Source organism: Lissotriton helveticus, chromosome 8, assembly GCF_964261635.1.
Source record: "Lissotriton helveticus chromosome 8, aLisHel1.1, whole genome shotgun sequence".
Classification (NCBI taxonomy): domain Eukaryota; kingdom Metazoa; phylum Chordata; class Amphibia; order Caudata; family Salamandridae; genus Lissotriton; species Lissotriton helveticus.
Window position 1 is genome coordinate 420,693,251 of NC_136069.1, and position 24,245 is coordinate 420,717,495.

Sequence of the window (24,245 nt, forward strand, 5' to 3'; positions counted from 1 at the left end):
TTATTGTACACACCAAGGCAATAAATGAGGCACAAACTCAATGAATGAAGTCAAGACCGAATTTGAAAAACAGTACTCTTTTATATACATATTTAGACCAAGAACTTCAGGTACCAGGTAAATATTTTTCACAGTACCATAAATCACAAAACAATGTAATAATCACAGTTGTGTGCAATTACGCACAATGCATTTCCTATTGAAGGAAAAAAGGCAAGTAGAATAAGCAATGCAATACAGTTGTTGTGTGGTTACCCTTTTGGAAATCTAAACGTTTGGGGCCAAGATCCAAAGTGCCATGGACAATTTCTCGGGAACTTTTCGGGGAACAAGACAAATAGGTACTTTGCATCCTACAAAGCCAGTGGGCCACCTGCAAAGGCAAAGCAAAGGGGGACTTGCAGGCAAGTTCGAGGGCTCTCAAGGGAGATTAAGTGTTGCAAGGTTTCTGGGGCCTTAGGAGCGCAGCTGGTTTGGAAATGCCTTGACCGGGAATTCTGGGTGCAGTCAAAACGTGCAGTTGGGCAAATATACCCAAGGTTGAATCTTACGGTCAGGGGCTGGCACCTTGGAGCAATAATTCTGGAGCTGCTGGGCCACTGCTGAGGTGGGTCTACGCAGTGCATTTGTGAAGGAGCCACCATTACTCCTCACCCAGTTTTGTTAAATGTGGATAACGCATTTTTATTAGCTCATTCCACAAGAGCTCAGCGTTCACTGATTCATTCATTTGTGGAATTTATGGGCTCTCTTGATCTGCTAACCAATTCTAAATCTTTTGTTATGGCGTGTGGACCGAAGAGCATCCCACTTACAGGCATTGTGGTTGGAACAAACCGTCTACTAAGCACAAGCACTTTTTCATATTGGGGGGGGATTTTTAGTTCTACTGGCATATGGACACCTAATATAGTTGAGCGCAGGGCTATGTTATCCAGGGCTGTTAGTTCCCTCTTCAGTCTTCCTTCTCCACTGGGAAGACGGGCTGTGGTGCCTATGTTACAAATGTATTCCTCACAATGTGTACCGGTAATTGTATGGGGCTGGAGGGAGGGCATCAGGGACACATCCAGTTGTCCAGGAGGAGGAAAATAGGGGTATATTATCAAGACAAGCGATAAAATGATCGCCGCTTTAGCGGCAGAATACTGCTGCTAAAACGGCGATAATGGGCTTGATAATATGCTCTATGAAATTCCAATTGAAGACAATGTTAGATGTCCTTCAATCAATCAATCAAGACATTTGTAGAGCATGCTACTCACCCGTAGGGGTCTCAGGGCGCTGGGGGAGGGGAGGGGTGCCTCTACGGCTCAAAGAGCCAGGTCTTGAGGTGTTTCCTGAAAGTGAGGTGGTCCTGGGTAAGTCGTAGGTGGGCGGGGAGGGAGTTCCATGTCTTTGCCCCCAGGAAGGTGAATTATCTTCCTCCGGCGGTGGTTCTGCGGATCCATGGGACGGTGGCGAGGGCGAGGCTGGCAGAGCGGATTTTGCGTGTTGGAGTGTAGAACGTGAGGCAGTTGTTGAGGTACCCGGGACCAATGTCGTGGAGCGCTTTGTGTGCGTCGGTGAGGAGCCTGAACGTAATCCTTTTGTTGATGGGGAGCCAGTGCAGGTCTCTCAGGTGGGCTGATATGGGGCTGTGGCGGGGATGTCGAGGATGAGTCGTGCGGATGCGTTCTGTATGCGTTGGAGTCTTTTCTGAAGTTTGACTGTGGTTCCTGCGTGTAGGGTGTTTCCGTAGTCTAGTCGGCTGGTGACAAAGGCCTGGGTGACCATCTTTCTAGTTCCGGTAGGGATCCACCGGAAAATCTTGCGGAGCATGCGCCGGGTGTTGAAGCATGAGGATGAGATGGCGTTGACTTGATTGCTCGTCGTGAGAGAGGAGTCCAGGATGAATCCCAGGTTGCGTGCGTGGTCAGTGGCTGTCGGTGCGGTGCCCAGTGCTGTGGGCCACCAGGATTCATCCCAAGCGGATGGGGATGGTCCGAGGTTGAGGACCTCCATCTTGTCTGAGTTCAGTTTCAGATGGCTGAGTTTCATGCATTCAGCGACGTTTTTCATTCCTTCCTGGAGGTTGAGTTTGGCGGTGGCTGGGTCTTTGGTGAGGGAGAGTATCAGCTGGGTGTCGTCGGCTATGAGATGAAATTGAGGTTGTGTTTGCGTGCGATGGTGGCGAGGGGGCTCATGTAGATATTGAAGAGGGTTGGGCTGAGCGACGAGCCTTGGGGTACGCCGCAGATGATCTTGGTGGCCGCAGAGTGGAAGGGAGGGATGCGGACTCTCTGGGTTCTGTCGGAGAGGAACGAGGTGATCCAGTCCAGGGCTTTATCTTGGATTCCGGCGTTGTGGAGGCGGGATATTAGGGTACGATGGCAGACTGTATCAAAGGCAGCTGAGAGGTCTAGGAGGATGAGGGCGATTGTTTCCCCGTTGTCAAGCAGGGTCCTGATGTCGTCGGTGGCTGCGATAAGGGCGGTCTCGGTACCGTGGTTGGCTCGAAATCCAGACTGGGATGGGTCAAGGGATCCATTGGCCTCGAGGAATGCGGTCAGCTGTTTATTCACGATCTTCTCGATAACTTTTGCAGGGAAGGGAAGAAGTAAGATGGGACGGAAGTTCTTGATGTCTTTAGGGTCCACTGTGGGTTTCTTCAGTAGGGCGTTGATCTCTGTGTGCTTCCAGCTCTCTGGGAAGGTAGCGGACGCGAGGGAGTTGTTTATGACGTTCTGTAAGTGGGGAGCGATGATGCTGTTGGCTTTGTTGAAGATATGGTGAGGGCATGTGTCTGAGGGAGAGCCGGAGTGGATGGTGTTCATAGCGTGGGAGGTGTCTTCGGTGCTGATGGGAGTCCAAGCGCTGAGGGTGGTTGTAGGGGGCATTGGTTCAGTGGCTGGGGGCTGGGTCTGGGCGCCGAAGCTGTCGTGGATATCGACGATCTTGCGGTAAAAGAACGTGGCGAGGGAATCGCAGAGGTCTTGCGAGGGTGTGATGTCGTTGCTGCTGGCGCTAGGATTGGGGAGCTCTTCTACGATGCTGAAGAGTTCCTTGCTGTTGTGTGTGTTGTTGTCCAGCCGTCCTTTGAACAATGTCTTTTTGGTGGTGCGGATCAGCTGGTGATGTTTGCGGGTGGCGTTCTTGAGGGTCGTCTGTTTCCGGCGCCAGATTTTCTCAAGGGTTCGGCAGGATTTCTTCGATTCTTTGAGGTCGTCGGTGAACCATGTTGTTTTCCGGTTGCCAGGTTTGCCTGGAGGGTTCTTCAGTGGTGGAAGGGCGTCGGCGCTGTTGACGATCCACTGTGTGAGGTTGCGGGCTGCATCGTTGGTGTCCGTAGTGTTGATTGGTGGGTTCTGGCTCAGAGATGAGGTTAGCTGGTCTGCGGTGACCTTGCTCCAGCATCTACAGGGGATCTGTTGCAGGCGGTGGTGGGATGCGGTCTTCTTAAAGGTGAAGTGGATGCAGCTGTGGTCGGTCCAGTGTAGTCCGGTGGAGTGGCTGAAGGCAACGTGGCTGCTGGCGGAGAAGATGGGGTCGAGCGTGTGGCCGGCGTAGTGGGTTGGGGTGTTGACCAGTTGCTTGAGTCCAAGGTTGACGAGGTTGTCGAGCAGGGTGGTGGTGTTGTCATTTTTGTTCTCCAGGTGGAAGTTCAGGTCCCCTATGAGGATGTAGTCTGATGAGGCGAGGGTATGTAGGCTGATGAAGTTGGTGATGGCTTCACTGAATTGTGTGCGTAGGCCCGGGGGTTTGTAGATGAGGGTTCCTCTGAGGGTGGTCTTGGGGTCAGTGTGGATCTGGAAGTGTAGGTGTTCGGCGGTGGTGAGGGCCTCTTCGGAGTTGGTTGTGACGCCAATGGTGTTCCTGTAGATGATGGCGATTCCACCTCCGGTTTGGTTGACGCGGTCCTTTCGGGTGATCTTGTAGCCGTCCGGGATGGCTATGGCGATGTCTGGGGCTGAGGAGGGGTTCATCCAGGTTTCTGTGAGGAAGGCGACATCTGGTGCTGTTGTGTCGAGGAGGTCTCAGAGTTCGACGGCGTGCTTGTAGACGGAGCGGGTGTTGAGCAGGATGCACTTGAGGTGGTTGTTGTTGTTGCCTGGTCCGGGGGGTGGGGTGCGGGTTCGGACGCAGGTGAATTTGCAGGTTTGGCAGGAGAAAGGTCCGTGGGTGCGCTTCGGAGTGGCAGGTGGATGGTCGGCCGGTGTTGAGTGCGTGGAGGGTGGTGGGGTCGTACTTCCGTTGGGTTATTTGGTTTCGGCGGCGGGGGCCAGGGGTTCTGGCGCTGGGCGCGGTCCAGGCATGGACGGGCGCAGACGGGCTTGCCTTCGGCGCGTCAGCGGTGCGTCTGCTGCACGGCCTCCATTTGAGGGGCTGAGGGAGGGAGGAGTAGCTGGGAGGTGGGAGCGGGCGGCGAATGGGGCACCAGGAGGGCGGGGTCGCAGGGGAGGCAGTGGTGGGAAGCACGAGGGAGGGGAGCGGGAGGGGGGGTGGTACAGAAAGGAAAAACAGGGGGCAGGGGGGGAGAGGGCACGAGCGCACGAGAGGGGGGCAAAGAAAATAGCAACAGAACAGTAAAAACAATCACAAGACAAAACAACAACAGACCTGAAGTCACAAAGGCAAAACAATTGAAAAACCGAGGAGAGCAGTCCAGGACGGACTCAGACAGCGATCCTGGTCACAGCGGGTGGCGGCAGCGGGACAGGGGCACAGGAGGACCGTGTGGCGGCTGAGGGGGGCGACCTACATGGCTGCCTTCACATCTAACATGAGCTTCAATTGGAATTCCATAGAGCATATTATCAAGCCCATTATTGCCGTTTTAGCGATGATAATTTTATCGCCTGTCTTGATAATATGCCCCATAGTTTTTGTCAGAAGTTTTTATCCATTCCATTTTCTGCTTCACATTTTATTTGCCATAACGAGCTCGGGTTAAGTTACTTAGGGGATCAAATTTGAACCTGCCCCCTCTGTTATGACTGTGCATCTGGGAAAACAAAGAGGCATCATTAACAAGAAATATAATTGAGGATTGTCTAGCGTGTCACAAAGGGCTTGACATACCATGGTTAGCATTTGTGAAAAAACATTGGATGTGATTTGTTTTTCTAAGGCATTTTTAATAATGTTGCAACATGCACCACCATGGGTAGGAAGCAAGTTCAAATTTATTGGTATCCCATGCCCAAGAAAAAAGATTAAGGGCAGAAACATTAAAATCATCTATTCCCACATATTTGTTAGTGAATTCTGAAAACACTCTTAGCAATTATTTATACCCGGTGTCAGCAGGTAGTCACAATTTCTGCAACCCCCCACACCAGATATCAACCGCCATAGAATGCAGACAGTCAGTGTCTACTAAACCTCTAAGGGCCATCAATTCCTCTGACAAGTACCCCCTATATACTTGGCGGACGATCCAGCGATCCAGGCGCGGACCGGCGCAGACGTGCTTACCTTTCGCGCACCTTTGGGGCACCAACGGCACGCCAACTGCGCGTCTGCTGCACCCCTGCTTGAGCAAGCGCCTATGTAGTGTGTGCGCTGGAAAGACTAGACCACTCCAGCTGCACCACACTCAGCGGCGGAAGTGGGTGTGACCGGAATGAAGGCCGATATGCCGAGGGTACGTCGCAGCACCCTCCGCTCAAACGACACAAGCTACGGTGGAACAGGGTGAGAGTACCCTCGGCGGAGTTGGGAGCAACTGACAGTAAGCAGCCCTTCCCTCTTACCCTACTGTAAGCAGCAAGTAATAAAAACAGTTAAAAGTGAATATTAAAAAGTTAACTGCAATAAAAAGCAGCCTTAGGCAGAGAGTCACAACGCTAGCGTGGCAACGTCAATTACCGTGTTATTGTTATCCTTGCGCAGTTGTTTAAAGTGTGAGAGTATGCTGTTACTAATTCAGTACCTCAAAGGGCAAGGGGGGAGGGAGAGGTGGGGTCAGAGGCAACGGTAGAGGATTGTTGGGGAAATTACGATGGATAAGATGGAGTCAACTTCCATCCAGTCTCCACCAGCCCTTCTTCGGTAAGTTGATATCTCAAATCTGTTCAAAGAAACTCTAGACACTCTCCAATCTGGCTTCAGACAGGTTTACAGCACAGAGACTGCAATTCTGCAGATCGTTGATGACTCATTCCAGAACCCTAATACTGGAAGCTCATGTGTTCTTGTTCTCCTCGATCTCTTGGCAGCCTTAAATACAGTCAACTACCATGCTTTGATCAGCATTCTGAGGAATTGAATGAGAATTGAAGGGATAGTCCCTGACTGGTTTACCTCCTCTTTGAAGAACCATTCACAAGTAGTGAAAACCGGGAGCTCTGTCCCTAATCAAGTCGTCTGCAACAAGGAGTTCTTCAAGGGGTGATCCTCTCTTCTTTGACAATTGGCTCAACCTCCAGAGTCAAATCGCAGCCATAGCCAGGAGTTCTTAGTTCCATTTAAGTCTGCTCTGGGGGATCAGGCAGCTTCTTACAGAGATAACCTAAAATAAGTTGTTTAGGCACTGGTTCTCTCCAGATTAGATTACAATAACTCACTTCTCTAATCTTCCCCTAAACACACTTAGCCCAGTTCAGAGCAGTTTTACGTGCTGCAGCCCCCTTTGTTTCTGGACACAAGAATTTTGACCAAATCACCGCTATTCTACTATTCCTCCCATGTCTTCCTAATTGAGATTGGAGCACAAAGTAAAACCGCCTGCACCATACACAAGCCCCTGCATTCCTCTTCACCCATCTACTTAACTGAAAAAGTTAAAATCTGGGAAACAGAATAGGCTTCAGGAAACTCACAATCCCTTCTCCAGGAGCCTCCCACCTTCATAGAATAATGATGCATAAATCAATTATTTTCTGGAAGCCCTAAAGAAATTTGGAACACCCTCCCTTCTCCCTGACATATGACCCCATGGCATACTATCTTTAAAAAGGAACAAAGATTCTTCTTTTTGAAAGACCCTTGTGCTAAATATATGATCTCCCATACACTCTTGAATGTCTGTTTCTCAATTCTCCTGTGCTATATGTCACTTAGTTTCTCATGTTGATTGCTGGTAACTGTACTCCTGTAAAGTGCTTGTAGGAAGGTGGATATCTGACTATATGGTTACCCCAACTTTTTGCCTAGTGTTTTGCTAGTTTTTGACTTAGTTGGCCTGGGATCCTGCTATTCAGGGCCCCAGGCTATTTGCTCTCCCTATAAAATAGACTCCATGTACTTTAGGTACATACCAGATTGGGTATTGGGTCACCTTTGTGAGTCCATGTATAGTGTACCATAGGCACCCAGGGCATAGGTGCATCCAAGGCCTATCAGGGGCTGCAGCATGTATTATGCCACCCCTGGCTGGCCCTCAAACTGACACCACAGGCTGATCACTCAGCTTGGGTAAGGTGGTGTAATCACCCCTTACATAGATATAGTATACCTATATCTACCTTATATATAGACACATATGCACCTATAAGTCACTCCTATGGTAGGTCTCGACAATCCTAGAGGCAGAGTGCTTGGTTTTATGTGAGAGGGTGCCCTAGCATGAGCTGCGCCCCTCTGCAGCTTTCGGTATCATATCCTTATAGCTGTTCTATGATATAGCCATACCATATACTCTTAAGTGCATTATGATCCTCACGGTTAATGCTAACTTTGGTTTGGCTTTATCAAAACATGTAGTGTAAGGTGTTAAACACTTTGGGAATACTACCCCCCCGCCAATTCTGGTGGCGGGGGTAGCATTCCACCCTTCTAGAGGGAAAAGACATGTATGTTACTGCTTTACCCGGTTAAAGTTAAACAGAGCCTAAGCATCACAAAATGGATGCTGCTGCCACAGACACGAGTCTGACCACCTGGTGCTGGGGGAAACTCCAGCAAGGGCGGCCTGGACGATAGGTTTCCTGTCCAGGGAGGTGTCAGCACCTCCCCAGACAGAAGTTTTGTGTATTGGGGCAGGGAGGGCTGCATTCAGTGAATGCATCTAGACACTGCCTGGGCACACAAGGTGCTCCATGCATAGCCCGGTTCAAACCAGTTGCTTGGGCACTCAAGCCCCAGCTCTGGCGCGAAACCAGACAAAGGGAAAGGGGTGTAACCACCCCTTCTCAGGTCCACCCATAGGAGTGACCTAGACAGGTAATCAAGCCCCCATCCTTAGTATAAGTATAGGAGCTGTGTCCCCAGGACTTTAGATTATCCTGGAAAGATACTTTGATACAGAACTCTTGGATCTTCGACATTCTATTCTGACTAGAAGACGGAAGACATCTCCCTTGTGGTCAAGGAGTGACCACCCTGTTGCCAACAGGCACCACAAGTAACTTGCCAGTCTGCTTTGTTGACACTCCTGCCGGAACCCGAAGACTCAGTGGCACAGGAACTGGACTTTCAGACTTCTCTAACTCTGACCCACATCCACAGCAAAGCTGAGACCCATGGCAGACACGGGAGATGTGGGACCGGACACCCTGGACATCCTGCATTTCGTAACTGCTCAACGACCAAGATACCCTCGAAGTTGTGCATTAGAGTACGAGAAGCCCCAGACCCGAGCATCATTTGCACCGAAGCTCAGCCCTCCACACTCCACGAGTGTCACGTGGGGCCTGCTCTTGCATTTCAGCTTGACATGTCTTCCTGGTTCCTTGCCCATTGGCTAGTGAGCCCCCTGAAGACTTTTCTTTTGAACTAAACTGCTTTCCTGGTTGCTCCGGGCTTGCTCCAGCTTCCCTTCAAAGGAGAAGTACCACAGACCGTGCTGCTCTGCAACAGAGCCAATCTCGACATCCTGCGTGGGTTGCAGTTGCCAAGGCTTGTTGGGTCCAATCTGGATACCAACACAGCAGTCAACTAGATCCTTTGTTGGACAGCTTGAATCCAGCACCTGGTCTTCATCGATGCCTCCTGGACCTCGTGGCTGAAGAGACAAGCTCACCTTCTTCACCTTCAAGCACTCAACATCGCCTGTTTCCTTCCTGGTTCCTTCCTGGTCACTGGCTAGAGACCCAGACTCTGTTCCCTCTGCTTTCAGGTTCTTCACATCATCGACCCACCCTTGGATCCACCTGGACACTTTTCCTCTTGCCGCCTGCAGCACTTCTTTGCTGATCTCCATAGAAAACGACGACGAAACCAGACACCAAAAGGCACCTATGCACCCGGCTTCCCTGGGTGAGGTAACACGAGTACTCTGGTGCTCCCGTGGATCTTGACTCTCGAAGTGTCCTAGTCTAAAGGGGTTTTATTGTAGTCCATCCGGAAGTGTCCTTAAACAGTAACTTTGTAACTTCTTTGTTTCCCATTATAAGTCAATGGTAACTCGCGACTGTGTTTGGACACTGCACACATCTCCCGTGGGCCTCCTACTTCCTAACCTTTGGTTGTTTAGTGTAGCCCCAGCGATTCTACAGGCCCTAGGCCTGCTGTGTAACTGTCACGTGGTTCTTATACCACTTCCTTAGTATATGGTTTGTGAGGCCCCTAGGGCATAACTGTATTTGTGCAACTTATCGTATGCTAATTGAGTAACTTGTGATGTACTTTGACCTCTGACCTCACAAAGAGTGCAGAGGGGTTGTGTTTAGAATAAATATATATATATATCTATTTGATATATACCTTGTGTGGTGTCCTTTCATTTGGTATTCAAGGGATTGTAATTGGTAAAACAGCTTGCTTCACATGCTCTCTGAAGTCTTAGCTTATGACTGCGGGTCCATGCTACCACTTGGATAGCTTGTCTATAAGGTTGACTTTACAACCACCATCAATAAGGGTTGATTAGACTGGTGCCAGGTGCCCACTAGAACTAGTGGACATCATATGTCAGGCTAACTTCTCACAGTGCTCTGAAGACCCTGGGTCATGTCCTCACTATATAAAATCACAAAAATAAAAAAATAAAATGTTTTTTAGCACTGAGTGGTAGGAAGACAGAGGATGTATGCACTGAATTGTAAAATGGGCAGGGTAACATGCAGAGAGGCACTATTTTGGCCACTAGCCGACGCTCAATTTTGACTAGATTGTGGTGTGTTGGTGTAGATTGGGAGGCGTGAGATGGGGTCAACTGCTGCTGACAGTATGGGAGTTCAGGGGCATGTGGCCACACCTGGATGGGGTGTTACTGAACCTTAAAGAAAAAGTCTTGACCCAGTACACAGTGTTGGAGTTGATAAAAAATATGAAACATGTTTTGGGGATGGTACAGGAGAGATAGAGCAGGGTGACATTATTGGGGGAAACAGCCATTACATTGCGGTCATAACCACGCATAATCATTACTACACATCCTTTACAACTAATATGCCTTTACCACGCATGTCCGTTACCACAAATCATTTACCACAAATATGCCTTTACTACGCATGCCTTTACTATGAAATCACGTTTCAAAAGAACAAGGGAAACTGCAAGGTAGGAAGGACCCTGGGTATCAGCTAATTATTGAGAACAGTGGGTCCTTCAATGAATTATACAAGCGCACATTAAATATAGACCAGAATCAGTGCTATATTGGTTCGTTCATGTCCAGCCGGACATGGTATGATTTAATGAATATAAACAATAAGAGCTCAAATTCGAGACAAAGCGTAATAGAGTGGGACACAATCCTGCATCCTTCAAGGTTCAAAACAGAAAGAATATAACATTTACACGAAACATTTTCAGGCACAAAGAAGAGCTTATCACCAATAAATGAATCATGAGGGCAAGCTTGATAAGGGCGAAGACAAAAATGCACAAGTTTTAACGAATGTGGTTAACATGCATTCAGTCTAAAGGAGTCGACGACGTTTCTATCTATAACGTGGTACATAGATCATCATCAGGATGGAGAATTATATACGCCTGAAATTAGGAATGCCTCGAGGGCGAGTGCTGGGGCTGGTATTTGCAAGGGTGAATTGTATCGAAGAGGAATGGCTATAGGAAAACTCAGTCAGTAGATAATGAAGGAAATTCCAAGTTGGGTGACTGCATGGAGCAGGTCGGAGTTGGTGTGAGCCGATCACGATTAATTCATGAGGAGGGTACCGGATCGTAACTCGAGAATGGTAATGGATAGGCCGTCCACAAGGATTTCGTTTGTTACCAGGATCACCACCCATCCTGGCAACAAACCTCGCGCTTCCTAACCTGCCGATCGGGGCAGAAGCGATCCCACGCCCACGAAATCCTCGTGGACGGCCTATCCATTACCATTCTTGAGATTTTCATAAACCTGGGAATGTGTCAAAATGGTAGGCCTCCCACAGACAGGTGTAGCGAGGCGAAATATATTTATTTGTCCTTGTTACTTTTATATGTGTGATGCATTATGCATCACACATAGAAAAAGGAAACTGCCTTTAAAGATTGTTTTTGAGCAGGAAGGTGTCCCTTTCTACACAAAAACAATCCTGCTTATACCGCCGGAACCCTCTCACCATGGTGCAAGGGGGCCTGAATTGGCACCAGGCCGCTCACACTGAACCAGCACAAGCAAGCCGCAGAAATGTGCCATATCTTTTTAAATATGGGGCATTCCTGATGTCTCCCTTTCACTCAACACAGCTCAGCAAGTTCCCGTGCTGCGCTGCGTTGCATGAAGAGTTATTAATCTGCTCCCTACTGTCTTTGGAAAATTGGATTTTAAATTTACAAGTTGGGATCCTTTTGAGCTCCCTCACTTCACACCCTCATTACCAGCGATTCAGGGTAGGTCTTTGTGGTAGACCACTTTGAAAGATCACCACCTATCACTAAGAGATGTGTATATTTGTGTAAAGACCTTCCTGTATATAACATCATCTCATCTCTCTGCTCTAAGCAGCAGTGAACAGCAGAAGGCATCCTTGCAGGAACATGAAGAAGACAGCAGGGTGTTTCTTTTCTCGGGTTCACCCCCCTAAAATCATTTACACAATTAAAGGGTGATGTTGTCTATCGCTGTTAAATTCCTTACAAAAGCCTTGAACCTCTGTTAATAAAGTCTGCAGTTTCACTTATGAGATTAAATATTGCACGAGTTCAATGGGATGTCCCTGCTGCCCTGGTGCTGTGCTGAAATGATGAATTAAACGTGTTATGTTCTTTGAAAGCAAGTTTCAAAATAAACAGAGGTAAGTGGCGGGGTCAAACAGGGCTTTAGACATTTCATGAGTTAGTGTAATGTGTTTCAGCACAATCAGTGTTGATAGTAGGGCTGAGCCTTGCTCGACTAATCCTCTTACCACCCTTAACTGATGAGATAAAACACTCAGCTTGTCGCTGCTCGTTTAACAGGTTCTGTTTGCTGCTTCACCCAAAGTAATCTCACCGTCTTTCTGTTTTATGTTATTCTTGATACGATTTCCGACCTTGTTCCAGTTTATATTGTGCGGTGTCTCAGAAGGCTAATATAATGTACAAATACACCATAGTGCCGAAGTTGATGTGAAGTGGTCAGACGAGTTGGCGCTGTAAAATGTCTCAAAAATAATCACAGAATTAAAAAGAATCACTCGCTTAACCTCTTTCCAATTTATCACCAAATAACACACAAATCTACATTAACCTTAACCCATGACAACTCCTAGCCATACAATCATAAATGCCCCACCCATTCCCAATGACAAACTTCTAGACACACAATCACACCTATCACAACATACTAAACAGTAATAGTGGCTCACTTCTAACGATGCTATTCTAGTCTTAGAATCACATAACTAAGGGGCTCCTTATGATGGCGGGAGGATCGCCACCGCCGGGCCGACGGTGGCGATCCTCCCGCCATCATGATGTGATTCACCCAACGCCAAATTAGGATGACGGTGGGAATCACATTGGTTCCGCTGTGGACGGAAAGTCCATCCGCCATTGTCCTGCAAGTTGGTCCTTTGCGCCCGCCTTGCGGAACGTGGAACCAGGGCATCATTGCGGCGGTGCCATGAAGGCACCTCTGTAGTGATTAGCATGAGCCCTTCCACCTGTCTTTTTGCGGCGGATGTCCCGCCGCAAAAAGACAGGCAGAGAGAGGCTTTGGGGGTCCATTGTGGGCCCCCTCTGTGAGTGGGGGGGGTTCACTGGAGGGGTACGGGCCCCCTAAATTTCCATGCGCAAGATGGCAGGCACCACGTGCCTGCCACGTTGTGCATGGAAATGCACAGTGAGTCATCTTCACATTGAGTACAGTGCTGCAGCCACGCCCGCAATGTGAAAAGGCCAAGATACGCCCGCCAGTGTGGCGGGGAGCATCCTAATTGGGCTGGTGGGACCGCCGCACGTCTTTCAGGCTGCCCTTTCACCGTTATGATGGCGGGCGAATTGATGTCCACCCGCCATCATAATGAGCCCCTAAATTCCATTGTAGGAGGACAACATTTACACCAAACACAAAGGGGGTCATTACAATGGTGGTTGGATGAGTGTCCCACCGCCATCGTTGTGAGATTGGGACTGGCGGACAAGTAGTCGGGGGTCCCACCCACCAGATTAGGATGTGACAGCTGTGCGGGAGTCATAAACATGCCTTTTTCAATTGCGGCTTGTGCTGCGGCACGGAAAAGGGCCTCAGCACAAGCAGCAAATTAAAAAGGGATGTTTGTAAACATCCATATGCACCGTGTGGTGCCTGGCACATGGTGAATGGATGTTTGGTGGCCACATAGTTGTGGCTGAGGTGTGGCGGGGGACCTGCAATAGGCCCCCAAATGCCCTTTCCGGCTGCCTGTTCATGGTGGTGGGACTGCCATATGTAGGCAGTCAGAAAGGAATATCCTAATCCTCACGGTGGTTCTTGCACAGGCACCGCCCTCTTTGTAGGGATTAGGAATACAACTGCTGTCCCGACAGGGTCTTTAATCCTGTCGAAGTCGGCGGTTCTAGCACCCCACCCCCACCTCTGCGGTCTGACCAGCTGCTTTGCAATGCAGCGGTCGGACCGATGCCCTGGATGGCGGGGCAGACCGCCAATGCCAGCTTGTCAGTAGTGGTCCGCCCACCATCGTAATGAGGACCAAAGTATTTTTCTATGTTTTGTCTTCATATTTATCACTAATCACAAAATCAGACCGATCCAACCGGACATGGTGGTGCACCATTGCTGATATTGGGCTTGATTACGAAATTTACGTTTGCCAAAAGTGGTTGTAAATTGCTTATTCACTTTTTGTGAATGGAAAGGAATTTTACGAACCAAGCTTTGTGTTAAATTCTGAATGGTAGTGGGTTTCAATCCAACCTAACCCATCAATATTTATGAGTTAGACCTTAAATTGTGACTCACTACAACTGGACGCCATCACAGTGATGACGGCATGCTGGGGTCAGCAGACCACCATGCCTGTGATAGAATTTTAAATAAAGTCACTTTATTTTAATTGTTTTTTTGAGAGTTGGTATAAGAGTTGGTAGTGGTCTCGTGAACCACTGCCTACCCGCAAACAAACGTTTTTTAACACTCACAAAGGTGAACAGGTTAATACATCCTTTGAGAAGTTGTAAAATGTCAATGATTTATAACCGGATTTCGGTCCCAAAACAATGATACGTTCACAAATCGCTATTAGGAAGGGATGCCCTAAATACTCCCCTTCCAAATAGAGATTTGTTATAGGTTTCTAAACCCATTTTGCAATTTGATAGCCTGTTACCGAATCGCAAAATGGGTTTAGTACATTTGTAGTAGCAAACCCTGTGATTTTGTGAAGCGCATGCTTAGCAACTGCAAAACTGATTTTTACATCAGGCCCCATATTTTTCCTGATACATATGATCAGACATAAATCCAATGTTAGCAGAGTAATCTCTGAGGAAGATCAGTTTAAGAGAGTAATGTAACATAACCAACTCTCCACATTGATTCATTTTAAAGCTCCTAACTATGATTATCATATTCTTATATGTAAGAACATATGACTCATGTTATAAGAGTCATAACATGACTCAACATCAACTCCTACACCCGACTCATTCTCTCCCTGACTAACAACCCAGCGACAATCAAAGACAAGTTCCAAATATGAATTAAAGATTGGCTGTCTGGATGAACAACAACTGTCTCAAACTCAACACACAGAAGACAGGAGTTCTCATCTTTGGAAAAGATAAGGACAACCTCTGGAACAACAAATGGTAACCATCTGAGCTGGGCCAGACCCCCAAACCCACAGAACATGCCAGCTACCTGAGTATCATCCCCGACAGCCAGTTTTCCATGAAGAAGCAGGTCAGGGCAATCTCCTCCGCTTGGTTCATCACCCTCCGTATGCTCAGGAAGGTCTTCAGATGGCTCCCACCCAACACCAGGCATACAGTCATGCAAGCTATCGTCACCAGCATACTCGACTATGGCAACTCCCTCTATGTAAGAATCATCACATGAGGAAACTCCAAACCATCTAGATCAAAGCAGCCAGAATCATCCTCAACCATGTCAGACAGATGCACATCACCCTCCACCTTAGGAAACTACATTGGCTATCAGTCGTGAAGAGATGTCAGTTTACCCATGCTTACAAGGCACTACACAACGAAGGATTGGCCTACCTCAACAATCAAGTGAATTTCCACTTATCCACCATAGAACTCCATTCCAGATCCCTATCCCTAGCAGCAACCCAACGCCCATGCCGGGCAAACAGCGGAGGCCGCTCCTTGTCCCACCTGGCGGCTAAGACCTGAAACACCTTAGACCCTCACCTTCGCTCCAGCAGTTCAGGAAGGACCTCAAGACCTGGTAGTTCAAACAACAGTAACAGGCAGCGCAATCCCGCAGAATGATCGCACATGGCCCTGAGACTCTCATGGGTGAAGTAGCTGCGCTTTACAAATCCTGATTGATTGATTGATATTTATTAAGTAATGCTTATTGACATCATCACCAGTCAATAACAGCTGATGATAAAAGCTACTTATGAAAAAGTGTCCAGATTCAATAGCAAGCTATTTTAACATCACGTGTCAGAAGTTCAAGTGGGCTCAGCGTGTGAGAAGGAACACCCCTACCCTGCAGGGGACATCTCTGTCAACTTAACACAGATTTGAGCTCAAATCAGATAAGAAAGTAACATCTATACGCCTGGTCAGACGAGATACCAAACAGTCCCATTTGAATGGTCAAGGGTATAGCTGATCTTACCCAGTGCATTGAAGAATCCACTTAATATGGGACAGCTGAATAACATGAACTTAATTCGACAAAAGCACCTTACAGTGGGTCAAATATTTTGGATACTCCGTACTCATCCTCTTTCTCTTCACAAGGGTCCAATACAATCTGTATATGGTGTTAAAGTGGTTTGCTTTAACCTGGCGGACGGTATTGTGTTGCATAAAGTGTGACATTTGAGTAATTTGCTTTCGTGGTGATATGCAGAATTTCAGGAAAATTACACAAAGTTCAACCCTGTCAGTCAGCAGTATATTTTAGACTGAACATCCTTTCATCAATTTTTGTCAGGACACATTTCGTGCAAAAAATTGCCATGTAATTGCATGCATGATTTCTGGCTGTTTGCATTGTTCCCACGCTTCTGCACTATAATTTTGCCACAAACTTTAGAATAATAACATAATGTGGCATAATGAGGCAATTTGGGGAATTTCACATAACATGTGTTATGTAAATTACCTGAAATTAGGCAAATTATGCTCCGTAGTTTAAATTTCACCTTGGCCTAATGATAACCTCAATGATTCTTGACAAATATTAGCCTTGTTCTTCTTGAAAAACCACTCCTGCAACATCTTCCAGGGAGGGTGCCATGGTCTATCCAGTTTGCTAACAAAATATTGAATGTTTATTATTATACTCCTATACTATCATGGTAAAAACAGTGATGACAAAGATATCGACTGGGTAAGTATGTATAAGTAAGAATAGATTTACTATACTTAACTCCACTTTTATGGACCTTGACAATTCATATATTTTAAGGTATGTAGATGGGAATTTAAGAAGTGAATGTATATACATACTTCTATACATTGATGGTCTAACAAGTCCACGTTAGTATTGGTTTTAGAATGCTGGAGTAGTATTGTTAGAGCAACTTATAATGAAAGATGGGGTTCCTAGAGAATCCTAAAATGGTTGATAACAATACTAAAAAGGATTGGTAAAGTCATGAGGTCAATCAATCAATCATGGTTGGTAAAGCACAACCCCTCACCCGTGAGGGTCTCAAGGCGCTGGGGGTGGGCAGGAGGGACGCTCAGTTGAGTGCTGGGGTCATACGGAAAGCCAGGTATTAAGGTCCTTCCTGAACTGGGGCAATGTGGGAAATTGCCGGAGGTGGAGGGGGAGGGTGTTCAAGGCTTTGGCTGTGAGGTTGGAGAAGGACTTTCCTCCCATTCTAGTCTTGTTGATGCATGGTACGGTGGTCAGGGATAGCTGGGCTGATCGGCAATGTATTTTGGGTGCGAGAAAGGAGAGGCGGATGTTCAGGTATGCGGGTCCAGTGTTATGAAGGGACTTGTATGCGTGGGTGAGGAGTTTGAAGATTATTCTTGTTTCGACTGGAAGCCAGTTGAGATCGCGGAGGTGGTGGGTAATTTGACTGCGATGGGGAATGTCAAGGATCAGTCTGACTGCGGCGTTCTGGACAGTCTGGAGTTTGCAAAGGAGTTTCTTGTTGACTCCGGCGTAGAGAGCGTTGCCTTAGTCCTTTCTGCTGCTGATGAGTGTGCGTGTGAAATCTTTTCTGGATTCTGTTGGGATCTATCTGAAAGTCTTTTGAAACATGCGGAGGGTGTTGAAGCAGGTCGAGGATATGGCGTTGATCAGGCATTTCATTGTGAGCAATAAGTCTAGTATGATGCTTTGTGCGTGATCCATCGGGGTGGGGGGATTTCGGAGGGCTAAGGGCCACCAGGAGTCATTCCATGAGGAGGGGGTGGAGCCTAGGATGAGGACTTCTGTCTTTTCTGAGTTGAGTTTCAGTCAGCTGTCCTTCATCCAGGTGGCAACGGCTTTCATCCCTTCTTGGAAGTTGTGTTTATTGATGTTAGGTTTGTTGGTGAGGGAGAGGATCAGCTGGGTATCATTGGCGTTAGAGACGATGTTGAGCCCATGGTTCCTGACGATGGTTGCGAGGGGGGCCATGTAGACGTTGAAGAGTGTGGGGCTGATGGAGGAGCCCGGTAGGGAGGGAGTCTGACGCGCTGAGTTCTGCTGGTGAAGAAGGAGCGTATCCAGTCCAGGGCCTTACAGCAGATGCCGGCGTCGTGGAGTCTGGTGGCTAGGGTGCGGAGGGAGAAAGTGTTGAATGCAGCTGAGAGGTCCAGGAGGATGAGGGCTGCTGTTTCGCCCTGGTCGAGGAGTGAGTGGATGTCGTCGGTGGCTGCAAATAGGGCGGTCTCAGTGCTGGGGTTGCTTTGGAATCTGACATGGGAGATATCCAGGACATTGTTAGCTTTGATGAAGTTTGCTAGCTGTGTGTTAATGGCCTTTTCAATAACCTTGGCTGCGAATGGAATCAGGAAGATGGGCCTGAAGTTTTTGAGGTCCATCGGGTCCGCAGAGGGTTTCTTCAGGAGGGGTTGACTTTGGCATGTTTCCAGTCATCGTAGAAAGTGGCGGTCTTGAACAAGTGGTTGATCATCCGACATAGTTTGAGTGCAATGGCAGAGGCAGCTCTGTGGAAGATGTGGTGTGGGCAGGGGTCTGAGGGTGCTCCGAAGTGGATGCTTTTCATGGTTTTCAAGGTGTTTTCTGTAGTGAGAGGGATCCATTTGAGCAGGGTCTGTTGGGTGGCTTCGCATGAAGTGGGAGGTGGAGCAGTGAGGTAGTCTTGGTTGTCTAAGTTGTAGATCATTTTAATCTTGTGGTGGAAGAAGGTGCTGAGTCTGTTGCAGGGGTCTTGGGAGGGTGGGGTGTCTGTTGTTTTGCTACAGGGTTGGGCGAATTCCTTGATGATGGAGAAGAGCTCTTTGGTGTTGTGCACGTTGGTGAGGATTCTGTCTTGGAGGGATTTCTTCCTTGTGGATTTGATGAGTTGTTAGTGTGCGGTGTTGACTGCTTTGTAGGTCCACTTTGCGATGAAGATCCGGTAAATTGAAACAAAATGGCGTCTTCTTCTTGATGCGACAATGATGTGTGCACACCCGACGGCCGTGCGGCTACTCAACGATTCTTCTGAGCCGCGACAGGCTCTGCGACGTGCTTCTCCGGTGATGCGACGGCGACACTTTTCTCTGGTGATGTGAGGCATTTTGGGTGATGCAGAGGCAACAGCGGCAGCGGCAGTATGCTTCTCCGGTGATGCGACGGCGTCTGCTGTGATGGCGACACTCTTCTCCGGGGATGCGACGACAACAGCTGTGGCGGCGGCACGTTTCTTTGCCTTGAGCCGCGCTTCCAGCCCACAATGACACGCAGTCTCTCAGAAGGCCCAGCTCAACAGCAGGCCCTTCAATTCCCATTAAGGGAAGGCAGGGGAGCTGGTTGGTGAAGTTTGTTGTCCCTGAGACTTCAGCAAGAGGCAATCCCCATCTCAAGCCCTTGGAGATCCTTTACAAGTTGAGTTGAAAGTAGTTCAAAGCCGTTTTTCCTTTCTTTGGCAGTTAGGCAACCACTGTAGGCCAGTCCTCCAAACAGCACTCAGCTTAGGGATAGTCTCCTCCTCAGTTTCTCTGGTTCCTCTCCTCAGCAAAGGTTCTTCTTGTTTCTCAAAAGTGATTTAAAGTTCTTGGGTCTGGGTCCCAATATTTATACTAGCAAATCCTTTGTCCTCTGAAGGCAGAAGGTCCTGTACCCAGTCCAAACCAGTTCTGTGCAGTCCTGGAGCACTTTGATGACAAGACTCCTTCTTTCCTTTGACAGTGTGGGCCAGAGACATCAGACGCACCGCAGGAGGTTGAGCCAGCATTGTGGAAGGCAGGCACAGTCCTATTCAGGTCCCAGGTGCACTCCTCCCACTCATCTACATGCAGATAGCTATATTCAGCCCTGTGCTGACTCACCCTGTCTCCTGGAATCCCCCAGCCCCTGTCACTCAAACTCCAGACAAGGAATACACAACCTAGCAGAGGCAGGCTTGGATAGTTAGGCAAGAAAATATATACTTTCTAAAAGTGGTATTTTCAAACACAGAATGTTAAAACCAACTTCACTAAAAGATGTATTTTATCATTCTGAGTTCAGGCACACTAAACTCGAATTTATACATAGTTCCCTGAGTCAGTTAGGATTATGAGACGTTCTAATCTAACTGCCCATTCTGGCCTATGGGGAATAGGTAGCCTTCAATAGTGAAAAGTGAAAATGGCTGTAATTCACTATGACATGCCACACACATCAGGGCTTGTCCTACCTTTTACCTACAATGCACCCAGCCCTTGGGCCTACCATAGGGGTGACTAATATGCAGAAAATGGAAGGACTGGCAACTGGGTGCACTTGCCCAGTCAGGATGGCAGTACCAGACTGCACACAGGCTCTGCAATGGCAGACCTGAGACACATTTTACAGGCTGCTTCTGTGGGTGGCACAACCAGTGCAGCAAGCCCACCAGCAGCATTTGGTTTACAAGCCCTCGGCCCACGCAGTGCACTGTAATAGGGTCTGAAAGTAAGCCAAATTAGCCAATCATGGAGTCACTAATCCATACATCAATTTACAATAGGGAGAGCATATGCGCCTTAGCACTGATCAGCAGTGGTAAAGTGCCCAGAGTCATAAAACCAACAAAAACAGGTCAGACAAAATACCGGAGGAAGGCAAAAAGTTCTGGGATGACCCTGCAAAAAGGGCCAAGTCCAATAGATAGATAGATAGATAGATAGATAGATAGATAGATAGATAGATAGATAGATAGATAGATAGATAGATAGATAGATAGATAGATAGATAGATAGATAGATAGATAGATAGATAGATAGATAGATAGATAGATAGAGATGAGGAACGGAATGACGGATGGATGGATGGATGGATAGATAGATAGATAGATAGATAGATAGATAGATAGATAGATAGATAGATAGATAGATAGATAGATAGATAGATAGATAGATAGATAGATAGATAGATAGATAGACAGATAGATAGATAGATAGATAGACAGAAAGATAAATGGATAGATAGATAGATTGAACAGTAAATCGTAATCAATACCACAGTTTCAATTAGTAATATAATAGTTAAATGTCTATATAAGAACAACATCCAAGAGCACCGAAAGCAAGCTAAAAAGCAGCACGTACAGACTAAATTAGTTTGCAAGTATAACTCTAGTCCTTAATTAAGATACATATCAGCATGGCATACATGAGTGAAGTTGTACATGCACTTCATTGCATGCATCCTAAAAAGATGATGACTTTATAAAGAACAGTTTCAAATGGACACAATCTGGTATGCTGCGAAAAAGCATCAATAAGAAAAACAAAGCCATTCCAAAAGGAATTTACAACAGCATTAGCATGAAACAGGAACTGAAAAAGATGGAATGTGTCCTGTGCTCACATATGGAATAAAGGGATGTATGACGGTACAACGCGTGCTTTCACAACGCGTACCGTTACCATGCAGGTTTTACAACGCAAGTCGTTACAACTACTTGCGTTGGGGGGGCGCTGGATAGTGAATAGTTTAATTTACTATTCCAACTCCAGTCCCCGTGGATAGGAGGGAAGGTGTTGGATAGTAAATTAAACTATTCCCTATCCTACAGCGCCCTCCAGCGCAAGTCGTTGTAACGACTTGCGTTGTAAAACCTGCGTGGTAATGGTACCGCGTTGTGAAAGTTTCGTCATAAAGGATATTTCCCGGAATAAAGCATCCTGCTATCACAGATGCTTTACACCTAAAGGTAACCCTAAAGTAATACTAAAGTAAACACAAAAACACTGGCATTAGAGGGAACTACTTTGTGTGTAGATGTGCTCCTTGTGAAAGAGCAAACTGCAGTCACTCAAAGTGAAGGTGGACGGTGGCTTAAGCAGGCTGATTCATTGCCCCATGCTGTATGCTTTAGTGGGTGGAAGCAAAATGTGAATGACACAACAACAGAACAATGGATGTAGAGAGCTTGCTAAAATGTCATTTAATTAAGTATAGTTTCCATATAATTTTAGAAAATTCACAAGTCTTGGCTAACACCAGACCTAAAAAACAATTATTAAGTTGTCTAAGGAAAGTATGAGATTGTTCTGGTATTGGCCCTTTCTATGGCACTTAAGGGGAGCATCTCCTATGTGGCTGGTAATTAAAACCAAAAAAGGACTTTAGACTTGTCACTATTTACTGTACAGTCTGAATTCTGGATGATTTCTCACGTTACTGCTGAAGTACAGAGAATAATTGGCCATGCTCTTAGGTGTAGGTAAGAGTGTCATCTGTGTATAAGTCACTGAAACTGATTAGGATAGTTTTAATCTTTTGAATACCTCTGGGAGAAAGGTTCGATATAGAGATTAAAAAGTGCAAGGAAAAGGGACCAGCTCTGTCTGTACATCCTTATATACACAGTGTTTCTGTGAGAGACCCATTAATAACTAGTCTAGCTGAGGGAAATGCCTATATTTGTTGCTTTGAATTAATGAAATTGGCTTGTAACACAATTTATTTTTAGCACTGGTGGTATATAACACCTCTTTAAATGATCACATTCTTTGTAAGCATTGATGGCCATCATCAACAAAGGCTGTGTGTATGGCTGACATGTAAAGCTCCCATCACATTATGGGTTAAGGTAAACAAATCTCTCCCAGATGTGAAATCATTTTGGTTCTCTTTTACTAGGTCAGAAAGAACACTTTTCAAACTAACCTGCAAACACCTGTAATCTATATTAAAGGCTATGAACATGAGTCAATTTTTACCAGGTAAGAGAATAAGTGAAATAGCGGTCTCTGTCCAACTCTCTGGAAGGGGGATTCCATCCAAAATCATATTTAAGTATTTATAAATGATCTTAATGATACATGATGATACGTGATGAAGTTCGGAGGATAGATGGTTCGGTCCAACAGCTTTGCTGCTTTTCAGCGATTTGGATGTTAGTCGCTACTTCAAGTGTTGGAGCCGTTCTATCATAATATCAGCTTCCTCTGCATTGATTTAGGTAAATGTTTCTATCTGATTGTACTTGGAGGTGTTTTCCTTATGTATCTGTTGATAAAAAATGTTTTGCCTGATTACTGTTCCGGACCCTATTACTGTTTGGCTATTACCATATTTGAGGAATAATCTATACATTTCTTATTTCAGTGTGTCTTTGACTTTCAGACAAATATTTTCAAAGTTTTCTCCCCCTGTTCAATCTCATTGAGACCACCAGCTCCACTATTTTGGATACATCCGCTCTAAATTTAACAGTATACACAGCCTTTTGCACTAGAAGCCTATTATGTAACTTGAGTCTAGAATTGACTTAGAAGCCTACATCTTAAAGACAGAAGTCCCTAATTATTAATTCTGAATCTAACCATTAGCCACTCATGTTTCTTACTTCTAGATGATTTCCAGAAAAAGCCCGTAGTAACACCTCAAAGAAAGGGCTTAAAGGCATCCCACACCACACAGGTGCAGTCCTGTCAAAAGAATTCTACTGAATGTTATTGACGTTCAACCTGGACCTCTTCTTCCAAGAGAATGTTAGCACCTTCTGAGCATCTATAGCAGAATGAACCAATTGAAGGTCCAGACATAATACTGAATGGTATGTGTGTGTAAATATGGAATAGAGGCAGACCAGCTGTTCCGCGCCACCGGTTGGGGCGCCTCGCGTTGGGGGTAGGTTACACACCCAGGCTGTTCGTGATCCAGGTACCTTACCTTAACGAGCAGCCCCACGGGAACAGACTGCGGGGCCCTTTAGGGTTACTCTTAGGGTCTCCTCTCTAGAGCAGGACAATTTGGCCTGCTCCCTGATTGACCCAGTGAGGTTGTATCTATCTCCTTTATTTTATTGTATATATTTTTCTCACTGTGTAGTACCTAGCACCCGAGGTCCTGAAGAATTGCCAGTTAGGCAAGAAACATGTCGACCTATTGAGAGGGTTGAGTTAGTCCACTGTGCACCCCACGGTTCCTTTCTCCCCTCCCACCATGTTAACTAAGGGAGTCAGCCACGTGAATAAAGTCCCTTGTGGACTGGCTCACCTTCTTTTAATCTCACTATTCCCTCACAACTACACCTTCACCAGACCCCTTACACGCACTCAAACCATTGGCTGGAACAAAAGATCTCCAACAAAGAGCGCCTACGGCGCCCGTCGGACATTGCAGCGCCAGTCTGACGAGGAGCAGGAGACCAATGATGAAG

At 46.8% G+C, this 24,245-nt stretch overlaps 1 long non-coding RNA gene across 2 annotated transcripts in view; it reads right to left on the bottom strand.

The window, feature by feature from the left end:
• The window catches only part of LOC144771668 (uncharacterized), a 305,772-nt gene that overhangs the window by 59,024 nt on the left and 222,503 nt on the right, over positions 1-24,245 (bottom strand). The window lies entirely within an intron of this gene.